The sequence below is a fragment of the Schistocerca nitens genome, chromosome 8 (genome assembly GCF_023898315.1).
Source record: "Schistocerca nitens isolate TAMUIC-IGC-003100 chromosome 8, iqSchNite1.1, whole genome shotgun sequence".
NCBI lineage: Eukaryota > Metazoa > Arthropoda > Insecta > Orthoptera > Acrididae > Schistocerca > Schistocerca nitens.
In genome coordinates, this window is record NC_064621.1 from 499131689 (window position 1) to 499145876 (window position 14188).

At 43.7% G+C, this 14188-nt stretch overlaps 2 non-coding genes across 2 annotated transcripts; both read left to right on the forward strand.

Annotated features, from left to right (window-relative positions):
* Window positions 1-830: 830 nt before the first annotated feature.
* Trnat-ugu (transfer RNA threonine (anticodon UGU)) lies at window positions 831-904 on the forward strand. Its single transcript has one exon. It is a non-coding gene; the product is annotated as a tRNA-Thr (tRNA).
* A 363-nt stretch (window positions 905-1267) lies between these two features.
* Trnat-ugu (transfer RNA threonine (anticodon UGU)) lies at window positions 1268-1341 on the forward strand. The gene has a single exon. It is a non-coding gene; the product is annotated as a tRNA-Thr (tRNA).
* The last annotated feature ends 12847 nt before the right edge of the window (window positions 1342-14188 follow it).

Sequence of the window (14188 nt, forward strand, 5' to 3'; positions counted from 1 at the left end):
ATGGAATCCGGTCAAGCCCGAATCCCGTACAAGATCAGCAAGTTGCTGACGAAAAGGACGACCACAAAAAAAAAAAAAAAAAAAAAAAAAAAAAAAAAAAAAAAAGTACAATGCACGTGAATCACTCGGAACACAGAAACACACAACGGCAAACAGTAAACACTGGCAACGTCACCGACGACGCGGAGCAACCAGCTAGCACGTCCGACCGCGGCGACAGCGAAAGCCGGAATGCCACCGAGGACACAGATGAATAGCGCGACTGCAGGGACTTATCCCTTGCACGCTTCCCGTGAGACTCACATTCCCAACTGTCCACAATTCTACATATGTATTGTACCTTATAGACATTTGCCCACCCACTCATTACTCGCGCACGCGCTGGCGATTCCCGTAAGAGTTTGGGCAACCTGTGCGCATTCGCACAGACAAAGGTCAATGGCTGGGTAGCCTTTACTATATATACAAAGACAGTAACTTGTTCTCGAAAGAGCAGTTATTGTTGATGACCGTGCAGCTTTTCCCTGAAATAAATGATGACTAACTGACAACCTCAGCTGCTAACAGGTGTTGTTGTTATACCTCGATGTGGACAGCTGAAAATGTGTGTATATATAGTAAAGGCTACCCAGCCATTGACCTTTGTCTGTGCGAATGCGCACAGGTTGCCCAAACTCTTACGGGAATCGCCAGCGCGTGCGCGAGTAATGAGTGGGTGGGCAAATGTCTATAAGGTACAATACATATGTAGAATTGTGGACAGTTGGGAATGTGAGTCTCACGGGAAGCGTGCAAGGGATAAGTCCCTGCAGTCGCGCTATTCATCTGTGTCCTCGGTGGCTCAGATGGTTAGAGCGTCTGCCATGTAAGCAGGAGATCCCGGGTTCGAGTCCCGGTCGGGGCACACATTTTCAGCTGTCCACATCGAGGTATAACAACAACACCTGTTAGCAGCTGAGGTTGTCAGTTAGTCATCATTTATTTCAGGGAAAAGCTGCACGGTCATCAACAATAACTGTTCTTTCGAGAACAAGTTACTGTCTTTGTATATATAGTAAAGGCTACCCAGCCATTGACCTTTGTCTGTGCGAATGCGCACAGGTTGCCCAAACTCTTACGGGAATCGCCAGCGCGTGCGCGAGTAATGAGTGGGTGGGCAAATGTCTATAAGGTACAATACATATGTAGAATTGTGGACAGTTGGGAATGTGAGTCTCACGGGAAGCGTGCAAGGGATAAGTCCCTGCAGTCGCGCTATTCATCTGTGTCCTCGGTGGCTCAGATGGTTAGAGCGTCTGCCATGTAAGCAGGAGATCCCGGGTTCGAGTCCCGGTCGGGGCACACATTTTCAGCTGTCCACATCGAGGTATAACAACAACACCTGTTAGCAGCTGAGGTTGTCAGTTAGTCATCATTTATTTCAGGGAAAAGCTGCACGGTCATCAACAATAACTGTTCTTTCGAGAACAAGTTACTGTCTTTGTATATATAATAAAATGGAAGTTTCAAACAGAAACAAGTGGTTCAAAAAGGGCTCTGAGCATTATGGGACTGCTGAGATCAGCTGAGATCAGCAGTCCCCTAGAACTTAGAACTACTTAAACCTAACTAAGGACATCACACACATCCATGCCCAAGGCAGGATTCGAACCTGCGACCGTAACGGTCGCTCGGTTCCAGACTGTAGCGCCTAGAACCGCTCGGCCACACAAGCCGGGAACAAGTGGTACCCGAAGGGATAACCTTTGGTGACTCTCACTGAGCATAAGTGTGAAAGACAAACATGAATATTAGGACAAAACAGTCTGAACACCGAACCACTGAAAAGCGGAAACTTATGCACCACATTTGCAAACTGCCTCATATAATAGAATCGCTACTCAGCTGGCATAAAAACACCAGTAAAAGGCACTAATAATTCGTAGACCACCTGTCGCAACCCATAAAATATCCATTAAAGTAATTTTAAGCATAAAAATTGACATAAGCTACGTCTCTGACTGGAACGCTTAATTTCCAATACAGATGTTACCTGTGTAGCGGATGACATGTTGTATTAAGTTCAGACATGAGGCTAGACAGCCACAGAACATGCATAATGTAAAATAAGAAAGCGTTGAATTAATTGTTGTTAAATTCTGAAATTGTTCGAAACTTATGCTTTCCCATAATGCATTAATTTCAGGCCATGGAGTCTCACATGTATTCCTGTTGTCGTATTCCTCTTCCTCAGGACGTCACACCCTTATTTCATGTACCAAACTTAAAAATTTCTCACAATCCATGTTTTGCGTTTGCCAAAATAGCCCTGTTCGACCGAAGAAAACAAAATGATTTTAATTCCGCATACAGTCGTCCGCGGTCTGTACGATAGAGCGTTAACATCGATCGCACCGAGACCACACATTATTGGCGTCCTGTTTTGAAAAGCTCGGCCGTCTTCGGCCGATGTTAAGTATTTTTAGGACATAATTGATTCTAATTATGATTCATTACTCGTGTAGTCAAAGGCTATTACATACTCGTATTTTATGAAGTGCGCAATTTCGTGTTTACATGTAGGAATCCGCAGTTGGTGTCGATCTTATAAGGGATGGTCAAAAAATCTCCGTTAGACAGCGTTGCTGCAGCGTACATGCAACGCCGCGTGACTGCGATGGGCGTATATAACGACCGACATGTAGACAGGGTATTAGTGTGGCATTCGTACCATTCCGACGTGCGTGCGGTAAATGAGTCAACTTGAACTACAGCGATGTTATTAGCAAATGTGTTCAAAAAGGATCAAAGTGCTGTTATTCATTTCTTAGATGCCGAAAAACAAAGTCCGGTAGGCGTCCATAGGATAATGAAGAATGTGTATGGGCTGGATGTCTGTCGGAAACCACCGTTGTGAAAAACTGCAACAACGTGTGCTGCTGCTTCATGATAACGCACGTCCCCAAACTGAAAATGTCGCAACGCAGGAGTTAGCCAACTCAAGTCAGAGACCCTCTAGAGTCTAGAAACTGCCATGTAATCCTGATATCTCCACGTGCGATTATAACGCCTTCGGTCTCTTAAAAGAGTCCTTAAAGGGTCAACAATTCCTGTCGGACTGGGCTGTGCAGCAGACCATTATGGATTTCTTCAAGCAGCAGGACACCGTGTTTTACCGAGTGGATATCTTCAACCTGGTGTGTCGGTGGGATGGTTACGTCAACGCTCGCGGCGATTTTGCCATATTATCATATCGGTTTTGGATTGTGCGGCCTTCGTTATGTGTTTGCTGCTGCCGGTCACCTAGTAAAATACTTAAAATGCTAAAATACTGACATAACCGACCCTTCAGCTGCGTTGCACTGACCTACGCTCTGAAGAAGGCTGCTGCGACACGGCAGAAACGTCGGTTGTTTTAGTTTCTTAGCAGCTTAAGTATTTTATAAAATGCCACGGAGGTATACTTAGAAGGATTTTAATATGAATTTAATGATTCTCTGCGTTAAGTGCTAGTTGGCGGTATTTACGCCAGCGACTTAGTTTTTGTGACTGTCAAGATATCACCATATGTTTACATTTCACATAATCTGCCATAAGTCTGAGATTGTTAGCCGGCCAGGTTGGCCGAGCGGTTCTAGGCGCTACAGTCTGGAACCGCGCGACCGCTACGGTCGCAGGTTCGAATCCTGCCTCGGGCATGGTTGTGTGTGATGTCCTTAGGTCAGTTAGGTTTAAGTAGTTCTAAGTTCTAGGGGACTGATGACCTCAGAAGTTAAGTCCCATAGTGCTCAGAGCCATTTTTTTGAGATTGTTAGTAATAATACCTGCTAAGTAGTATGAAGTTTACAGTAATGGTCCTACAACATGTTTTGGGGCCGCACCAGACACTGCTCTAAGGTATGTCTGTAGCTGACTTTCCGTCGAGGATAACGCCCATTGTTCTTCGCTGTGTGTAAGCTTCTTCGATCAGTCTCCGAGAGTTGTGGGGCTGTTGAGCGGTCATTGATCGGCGACCGGCACGCTCGCACACACACAAACACACACACACACACACACACACAAACACACACATATCAGACACTAGAGAGTCAACAGGAAAGAGGAAAGAGAAAAAGTTTAGGAAATGCAGTCGTGAGGAAGACAGTATAGGGTTGATCTGACGGTGGATGGTGTGAAAGTTTTCATTAATCTTGCATGATACACATTAATCCACACCTACAGCTATAATGCACAATCAACAGTGAACTACATGGCAGAAGCTACTTCCAGCTGTAGCACTTTTTAGGGCTTCTCCACATATCTTGGGCGTATGCAGCGCCGGAATAATAACTGCTTATATGCCTCTCTTTGCGTTGTAGGTAACATCGCCGCAGCTGGAAAGACACTTGGGCGTTGGTGAAGAATATGGCAAGACCAGTGGAACAACAGAAATTTAAACTATTAAAAAGAGCGCGTCCAATTGACAACACAAGTTTAGTGATTATCTTCAGACAATTTGATACGCACTTCATCACAATAAGGGAAACGTAATGATGTGGTTGTGTTTAGATAAACTGGTATCCGAAAGCGAGAGCGATATTTAAATACAGATGACTGGAGGTCGTTGCCTTAGAGATGTACACGCCACACAATATTATTCGTGTGCACGTGTTTCTTCCTAAACAGACCGCATGATTGCGAACTATCTGTATCTCTGTGACCTAAATTACACTTCTTACAGTATCCATAATTCTGTAGCTATCATTGAAAATCTAGCTCCAACAGACAGAGGGAAAGTTCTTCGAACCGTAGACTTGGAATATTACTTCTTGGAAAATTTGGTTCAAAATGTTCAAATGTGTGTGAGATCTTATGGGACTTAACTGCTAAGGTCATCAGTCCCTTAGCTTATACACTACTTAACCTAAATTATCCTAAGGGGAAACACACACACCCATGGCCGAGGGAGGACTCGAACCTCCGCCGGGACCAGCCGCACAGTCCATGACTGCAACGCCCTAGACCACTCGCTAATCACGCGCTGCGAAAATTTGGTACATATAGATTTCAACGGCAAATCTCTTATAGCTGCACTGCCTGACTGCCCGGTATTACCTTTGTATGTATTTATTCCTATTTTCTATTACTTCATCTCCTCCTTCCCGCTCTCTCTGTTCATTTCCTCCACCCCCTCTTTATGTCTATCTGTTTGTTCCACTCTCTCAGGCCATTTGCTCCTCCCCCTCTGTCCATCTGCTCCTTCCCGCTCTGTCAATTACCTCTTCCCCCTCTAACCCCATATCTGCCACCCTCTACCCTGTCCATCTCCTCCTCCCCTCTCTATCTCCTCTTACCCCTCTCCCTGTCCATATCCTCCTCTTTCCTTTCAATGTCCATCTTCTCCTCTGTCCATATCCTCCTCTCTCCACTCTCTCGGCATCTCCTCCTCTTCCTTTCATCTGTCCATTTCCTTCTCTCCCTCTCTCTCTTCATGTCCTCCACCCCCTCTTTATATCTGTTTGTCCCTGTCTCTCTGTCAATCGCTCCTCCCCCTCTGTCCCTCTACTCCTTCCCCCCCTCTGTCCATGTCCTCCTCCCCCTCTAATTCTATCTCCCCTCCCTCCATCTCTGTCCAGCCCCTCCTTCCCCTCTCTCAGCCTATTTATTTTTCCTGCTGTATCGATCTCCTCCTCTCTCCATTCTTTACTCCATCTCCTCCTCGCCCTTTTCTCTGCCAATTTCCCCCTACCCCTTCTCTGTCCATCTCCTCCTCTACCTATTTGTACCCATCTCCTCCTTCCCCTCTTGTCTGTCTAGATCCTCCTCCCCCTTCTCTCTCCACATTATCATCCTCACCCCGACAGGAGGCTGGTGGTTCTAGCCCCTAGCTCATAACTAATATATGTATCAAATTTGGTCAGCACACTGGACTCGCATTCGGGAGGACGACGGTTCAGTCCCGTGTCCGGCCATCCTGATTTAGGTTTTCCGTGATTTCCCTAAGTCGCTCCAGGCAAACGCCGGATGGTTCCTTTGAAAGAGCACGGCCGACTTCCTTCCCCGTCCTTCCCTAATCCGATGAGACCGATGACCTCGCAGTTTGATCCCTTCCCCCAAACAACCCAACCCAACCCCCAACCAAATTTGGTTGAAATCGTTCCAGAGCTTCAGAATGAGTTTTTTACGTCTGCCTTTGACCGCCTATGCACATGTGAAATACGCTTTACAAATATTTAACATATTTCACACGTATTTGTACGCTTATTTCAGAAGTATCTCCTAGGGACTTTTACGCTGTAGTTCCATTTTTACGCAGATCAATGTTTATGACGTAGCATCTCCTGAACAATGTGTCATACAGTGATATAACTTTGCAGGTACATCCAGTGATATACGCTGCCACTGTCTGCGAAATGTGTTGTGAATAGAATTAGTAGTAAAAAAGTAACAAATTGAAACGTCATGCACAAGGTGCAAGTTTTTCACTCATCTCATTATTTGATGCCATACCTCCAGAACTATGTGTTGTACAATGATATACTTTTGTAGATACATTCAGCGACATTTGTGGATAGTGTCTGCGAACTGTGTTGCGAATAAAGTTAGCAGCAGAGAATAATAAATTAAAACGTCATGCTTGATGCGGCAATTTTTCACGCGTTTTAGTGCTTATGATGTTATACCTCGGTAAGTGCGTGTTGTACAAGGATATATTTTTGTAGGTACATTCAACGGCATACGTGGATACTGTCTGCGTATATTTTTGCGAATAGAGTCAGTAGCAGAGAAGTAACAAATTTAAATGTCATGCATGATGCGACAGTTTTTCACACATCCCAGTTTTTATGACGCCATATTTCCTGAATTATATGTCGTACAATTATATGATTTTGCAGGTATATTCAGTGATATATGTGAATAGTATCTGCAAAATGTGTCGTCCATATAGTTAGTAGTAAAGAAGTAATTAATTAAAACGTCTTGCCTGATGTGGCACTTTTACTGCAGGAACAGCGAAAAGGTAGCAAACGATAACTTTTGTCATTTCTTCATTTCGTTGGAGCTGTCGGCGAGAAAAATTTTCGTAAGGGTTTGAAATTATATGTAAAGTTTTTTGGAAGTCACGTGGTTCTTACTCCATAGCGAGTCCCTTCGAGCAGTAAGTGATACATGTACCAAGTTGGTAGGAATCAGAATGGTTTAGGAGGAGATGAGCAACATAAATACACACATACATATGTACATATGTACATCCATTTTTATAATATGTATGGATATTGATCACATTTATCTTGTTTTCTCAGAGTTAATTTAAAAATGAGGTGTCCTTTACGAATATAAACAGGCTACACAATACGTTTTCCTAAATTCACAGTACAAAATATTTGTTGCCACCTTAATAGCCCACTGGTCGCTTTGAAGTGTTGCAGACGGTGTATAATTGGTATCAGGGGATCACGTGACCCTCCGCAACTGACTTCATCAACATCCAGCAGAAGGGGAGGAAGAAACGAAAAGAAACATCACTGGTTGAGAGGTTATGTGGCGTTACTTCAGTGATTATAAGCCTAAGTCAGATTTACTGGCCATGTGAGCCCTTTTTAATCCGGCGGTACATCTGCGGCCTGGACGCATGCACTGATTCGGTTTTCAAGGATGTCCTAAAGCTATTGTATCCTATCCTGAGGCAGGCTGGCGCATTAGCTTTTTAACTGGTCCTTGACATACTGGATGCTGGCACTAGGACAGATTGGACGTCCGAGCTGGTCCCACACATGCTTTTTTGGGGACAGATCTGGGGATATCGCTCGCCGCAGGAATACCTCAAAAACACGTGGACAGTTCATAGAGACACGTGCCCCATGTGGATGAGTGTTGTGCTGTTGAAAAATGGCACTACGATGCTGTCTGTCACACGAGTGGCAACACATGAGGATGTACCATTGTGGCGTCAGAGTTATCTCAGTCATTACCAGCTGTGACCTAAAATTACACCCTATGGCTCCCTGCACGAGTCAGGAATAACACAGCTGTGCCTCCTCAAAACATTGGAAGAATGGGTTCTCTCCCTAGGTAGCCGCCATACTCGCCGGCGAATGTCATACGGGGTATTGTAGAATCGCGGTTCATCGCTGAACACAATGCTAAGCCGTTCATCAGCAATCCACGATTCGCGATCAGGGCACCATTTTGAATGCTGCCATTTGTGTAGTGGCATTACCAGCAGCCCACGCAAGGGATGTTGATTCTCTAACTGCTGTTAGCCTCCGACTAATGGTTCGGTATAACGCAGAAGGTTGAAGGAAGTTCTTTACTTGTTCCCAGATGGCAGGTGCGGATGCGAAGGGGTTACTACGTGCTTGGTGCTCAGTATGGCTATCCTCTCTGGTGGTGGTCAGACGTGGTCGAACGGAGTGTTGAAGACAAGCATGCCTGCCGCCGGTATCCCACGCCGTCCATCATCGGGATACTGTCATGTCCGAAAGGCCAACAAATCTGGATATCGCGTGGTTTGACCAGCAGACCAAATGGAGACTCACAATGAGGCCTTTTTCAGTCGGTGTCCGATAACGCTGTCTCGAAAACGTACACGACATAGCCGCGTTCCTCATGGTGATCACCCAGCATCTGGCGTTGTTTACGGCCTTTATAAACGCTACGAGGGCTGGGAGCAATACTGAATATGAACAACTCTAATGCGCTCTGGTAGCCGTTCTTCGTGTCACTGACACTCTTAATCTATTACACACTCGACGATTATGTACACGTGTGCGAAGTCACATTTACAGCCGACCAAGTCTTCACGGTTCTTAAGTTTTTCTGGAGCAGTGTAGTAGTGAAGTGTGTATGAGTCAGTCGGCTATATGTTGCATCTATAATCCGCCAGCCATCTTAGGGTGTGAGGCGGAGGGTACTTTTGGTACCACTATCATGTTCCTGCTTCCTTGTTCCATTTGCGAATGGTGGGTGGAAAAAATGAGTATCGATAAACTTTCTCTGATTTTCTCATCGTGGTAATTTTGCGAGGCATGTGTTGGAGAAAGTAATATGTTATCCGATTCTTTTTCGAATGCACACTTACAGATTTTTAATAGCATACCTCTCCGAGAGACACAACGCCTCTCTTGAAGTGATTGCCACAGGAGTTTGTTGAGCACGTCTTGCGCCTACTAAACTACTCCGTGGTCTTTGTTGGATCTTCTCTATCTCTTCGTTAATGCTACTTGCTTGGGATTCCACACTGTTGGTCAGTGTTTCAGGATACTCTGCACCAATCATCGATCGGTATTCATGGATTTCACTGCGGTCTTCTGGCTTCCCAACATTCCTGTAGACTACAGCATCGTCCACAAAAACCCTCATGGACCATCTGCCGTTGTACACTTTATCTCTCAGAGAGTGAAAACTGCTCCTATCATAAGATAAAAAAGGCGGATTTTCCCGGGCAGAGTCAGGGATGCAGAAAAGGTTCAAAATGGCTCTGAGCACTATGGGACTTAACATCTATGGTCATCAGTCCCCTAGAACTTAGAACTACTTAAACCTAACTAACCTAAGGACATCACACACAACACCCAGCCATCACGAGGCAGAGAAAATCCCTGACCCCGCCGGGAATCGAACCCGGGAACCCGGGCGTGGGAAGCGAGAACGCTACCGCACGACCACGAGATGCGGGCTGCAGAAAAGGGGAAGAGATTTTGGACTTAACTGGCAGCTTCAAAAAAATCAAAAAGTCTGGACATATTAGCGCTGTTTTGCTTGTTACTATTAGTACCCATGTCTTGTAAAATAAGGCATCGTTCATGTAAAGTAACATGATACATGATGCCATCCCTCGAGGAACAAATTCACCACCAGGAATTTTATCCACCCAGAGAAATTTTTATTAGCTATTACAGCCATATGATACTATATATTGTTTAATATGGCTGGCGAATCTTCCGGATTTTGGGCACAGGATCAGGGTCTTCAGCCTATGAACTGCAAGATGCAGGTGTGCAACGCCTTGCAACTAAGAGAGCTTACTGCTCTGCCAAAGTAGGGTTAAATCGTAATAAAGCGCGAATGTGTCGAGATGTTTTTATTTAAATGTCTTTGAAGCTGTCAGATAAGTCGAAAAGCTAGTTCCCTTCTTTTAAATCCACAACTCTACCCAGGACATATTCGTCTCTTTTGTGCTGTAGTAGGAGTATTTTTCATTCTGGTTCCCACCTTTTACTCTACCATTTTGACATTAGACCGCCATACCTTGGCAGCCGATGCAGACTTTTTGGTAACTCAGGCGACGACTGATCCGGTATAGGTTCTTTATTGTCTTCCGAACCATGTTGCTTCTATCGTGGCGACGGATGAACCTCTTACAAAATAACAGACCGACCATTAATCACATATATTTGTCTACCTTCTTACAAAATCTGAAGCGATTTCGGAAAATGTAAGCGGTGCGCGTAAAAATAAAAAAGTGAAAAAAGGACATCTTTCTTGCACGTAAAACCCGAATGAAGCTAAGGTTTTGACAGAAAGTTTCCAGTTTTATCGTAAGAATGCGTGTTTTATTTGTATGAATCACCGTTTCGCAGCATTCAGCTCATGTAAGAATGGTTCTTGTGTGTTATATGTAGCTCGACTTGAAACCATCGTATCTTGACAACAGATAAAGATTATTGTAAAAAAAGAATTCATTATCACCTTATTCATTTACCTGCCCTAGTGCAAAGTTTGAACCGATTCGTAGAAGTTTAAAGTATAGAAGTGACACGCTTCAAAAACTTCCCGGAAGAAAAGATTCTGTTGCATATATTTGCAAGTAAAATCCGAACGGTGACTTTAGACAAGCATTACTTTCAGCCCCGGTAACATCTTTTGCTAAAGGAATTAATCGATTTGCACTGTCTGCCTGGACGCCAGTTCTGCTTAGTCGTTCAAACCTTGCTTAATGTACTGTAAAACAGCTGCAGTAACACAGACGTTCGAGTGGCTTATCAAATGCCCACTGGCCCGGGCTAAACCAAAAACTTTTTACTTCACGTTCCTTGCTCAGATAGGAATCGACTACCAAGACCCCCGCCCCTCTTCCTAAACCGCGATTCTGCTAACGGCCTTCTCAAACATTGTTACAGATCTTCCGCGCTGTAACGGTATACAGACTTAATCACAGGTACCTTTGTGATTTCTGAAAACGACTGCGCGAAAAGTACAAGACACACAGAAAAATGAGACATATTAGTGGACAGAGCACCTCTCCAACTTTCAATTCGTAGCACGCTCCGCGCTGTAGATGAAGAGCGCGCAATTAGGAGGCAAGCGTGTTACAAAATGGCGTGTAATGGACCGATGCGTGGAGTTTTGTGTCCTTGAATTCGCTAAATGTGAGTCAGCTATGATGTTTCGGCGACGATTTAGTATCATGTATGAGGTAATATCGAACAGTCTCTACAAGGGGTGGGCAAACGCTCCAACGCGGGCGCGGTCGCCATCGTCCTCCCTCACTGCTTGCCCGCGGCCATTGTCAGCCGGCATTTCCACCTCCAACAGTCTGCTAACACTGCTCTTTTCTTATATGACGAAGTTCGCGCACGCGGCAAGATGGGCTCTCTACTGTGTGCCGTTAGTGCTGTCGCTATCGAAGTCTCTCTGGCGTTCGTGGTGTAACAAAAGCAGTGAGAAGAAAATAGCTTTGGAGGAGTTCAGACCCTCAAAACGAACACGGTTATCAGATCTTGCGTTGCTAACCGATTTTACAAAGCACCTGAAAGTCGCGAGTACAACTTTGCAGGGTAGTCACCAACTAATTGCCGCTGTTTTGGAGAGCGTTTTAGATTTTAAAAGAAAATTGCTGTTCTGAATAAAGCAACTTTCACAAAGGTCAATTGCGCACTTTTCGAATGTTACACTAGTTAGAAATTAAATAAGCCTTGAAAGGGAGACATCGAGGGAACAGTTTCATGAATTTCTTACGGTGCTACACGATTTGTTGGAAATCTTTGATAAGAGATTTGCTGACTTAAATCAATCTGAAATCGATTTTCGTACTTTTGCAACTCCTTCTGCAGTGGGCCTTCGAAGTGCGCCTCCTGAAATTCAATTAGAGCTTATTGACTTTCATTGTAGCCATGTACTCACAGGGAGGGGTTTCGCACTGCAGAAAATTTTGACAGTTTTACAAGGACGTCATTCGAGAACAGTTCCTGCAGTTCTTTTGAATAGCTGCTCAAACCTGCAGTATGTTTGGGGTCATGTATTTGTGTGAAAGTGTCTTTTCATCGTTGAAATTACGAAAACCATATCGCCTGACTGGAGCAATGAATCTGATGATGAATAGCCTCATGCCAAACATCGAGGTGCTAGAAAACAGTCATTTAAAGACAAATGCAGAATGATGAAAACAGACGTTTGTTTCTCTTTCATAAGTTGTAGCGCAGCTGTGAACTTAACACTTCTGTGTAAGATTAAATGTATTAACTTAAGGGGATACGGAATCGGATTTTGGGTTAAAAAATCGAATTTTTTTTATTGGCGTATTATATTCTGCCATGTTTCCTCTTTAAAATGACGTATCATACATAGCTCTACTACAATTATAACTATTTTATTTTTATATATTTGTGAGATCGGGTATTGCGCTTTAGTTATACACGTCTCTCGTGGCTGACCATGAACTTTTTGGCAGTACCTTTAAAGTGACATGAATTCAAATATCCCGGTTTCCAGCGACTATTTATACACTAGTTGCCCGAAAATGTTTCTCTCTGGTTTCCTCAAGTTACTCTTTGACTTTGTGGCGGGACTGTTTTGTAAACAGTGTGATATAAGAAAGTAGTTGTTGTTGAGTTATTTCGTATTTAGTGCTTCATTTTTCGCAGTGAAAATGCCTAGAGCTAAAGCAAAAGTATTTAAAAAGCGTGTGAACTGGCAAAAGAAAAGAAATAATGATTCATTAGCAAAGCAAAGCAGTTCATCATCATCACTGTTGGAAAATGTGAATCCACTTATTACTGATTTGCCGAACGAACTTACACCAAATGAAAACAGTGCTTCTCATAAAAAACTAAGAGATTTGGAAGAAAAATATAATTTACTTGATAGAGGGAATGAAGTTTTTGAACTCATTGATACGAATATATTGTGTGAAGCTCTTGAAAACAGTTTGTGCTGCAAAAAATGTCATGGAAACGTTTCTCTGAAAGTAGAATCCCATGTTGGCCTGGCTGCCCAGTTTAATTTAATATGCAGTGTTTGTAAATACAGCTGTAAGTTTCCAAGTTCGGTTTCAGTAACTGTAAATAATGGATACAAGAAAACTGAACTTTATAGTGTAAATATTAGGTTAGTTTATGGATTGCGAGCAATTGGTAAGGGCAAAGCAGCTGGTGATATGCTATGTGGTGTTCTAAATCTTCCAAGTGCACCTTCAAAGTTTGAAGCTTACAATTATGTACTAGGATCTGCAGTTGAAGATGTAGCACAGAAGTCAATGCAGGTTGCTTTGGAAGAAGCAGTGGAAGAAAATGACGGCAGTCGTGACCTCACAGTGGCGTTTGATGGCACGTGGCAGAAAAGGGGCCACACCTCCAACAATGGTGTTGTAACAGCAACTAGTGTTGATACTGGCAAGGTTATTGATGTTGCAATAATGTCTAAATACTGTAGGTGCACAGGCAGGCTGAAAAATGAACACAGTGATGACTGTATTGCTAATTATTATGGTAGTAGTGGTGGCATGGAGGTTGCTGGGGTGAAGAAAATTTTTCATCGCTCTTCACAGTGGTATAATGTTCGCTATGTCAAATATCTGGGAGATGGTGACTCTAAAGCATTCAAAGAAGTTTTGGAAAGCAAACCATATGGGAACAGTGTAAATATAAGCAAACTTGAATGTATAGGACATGTGCAGAAGAGAATGGGTGCCAGGCTGAGAAGGTTAAAATCAGTTATGAAAGGGAAAAAACTAGATGATGGGAAAACCTTGGATGGCAGAGGAAGATTGACTGATTCCATAATAGACCACATTCAGAACTGCTATGGCCTTGCAATCAGGCAAAATACAGGCAATCTTGAAGAAATGAGGAGAGCTATATGGGCTTTATATTTCCACACCGCATCCACGGATGAGCATCCACAACATGGTTTGTGCCCCAAAGGTGAAAACAGCTGGTGTAAATACAATAGGGGACTAACAACAGGAGAGAAATACATTCACCACCACAGTCTACCATCAGCCATCATG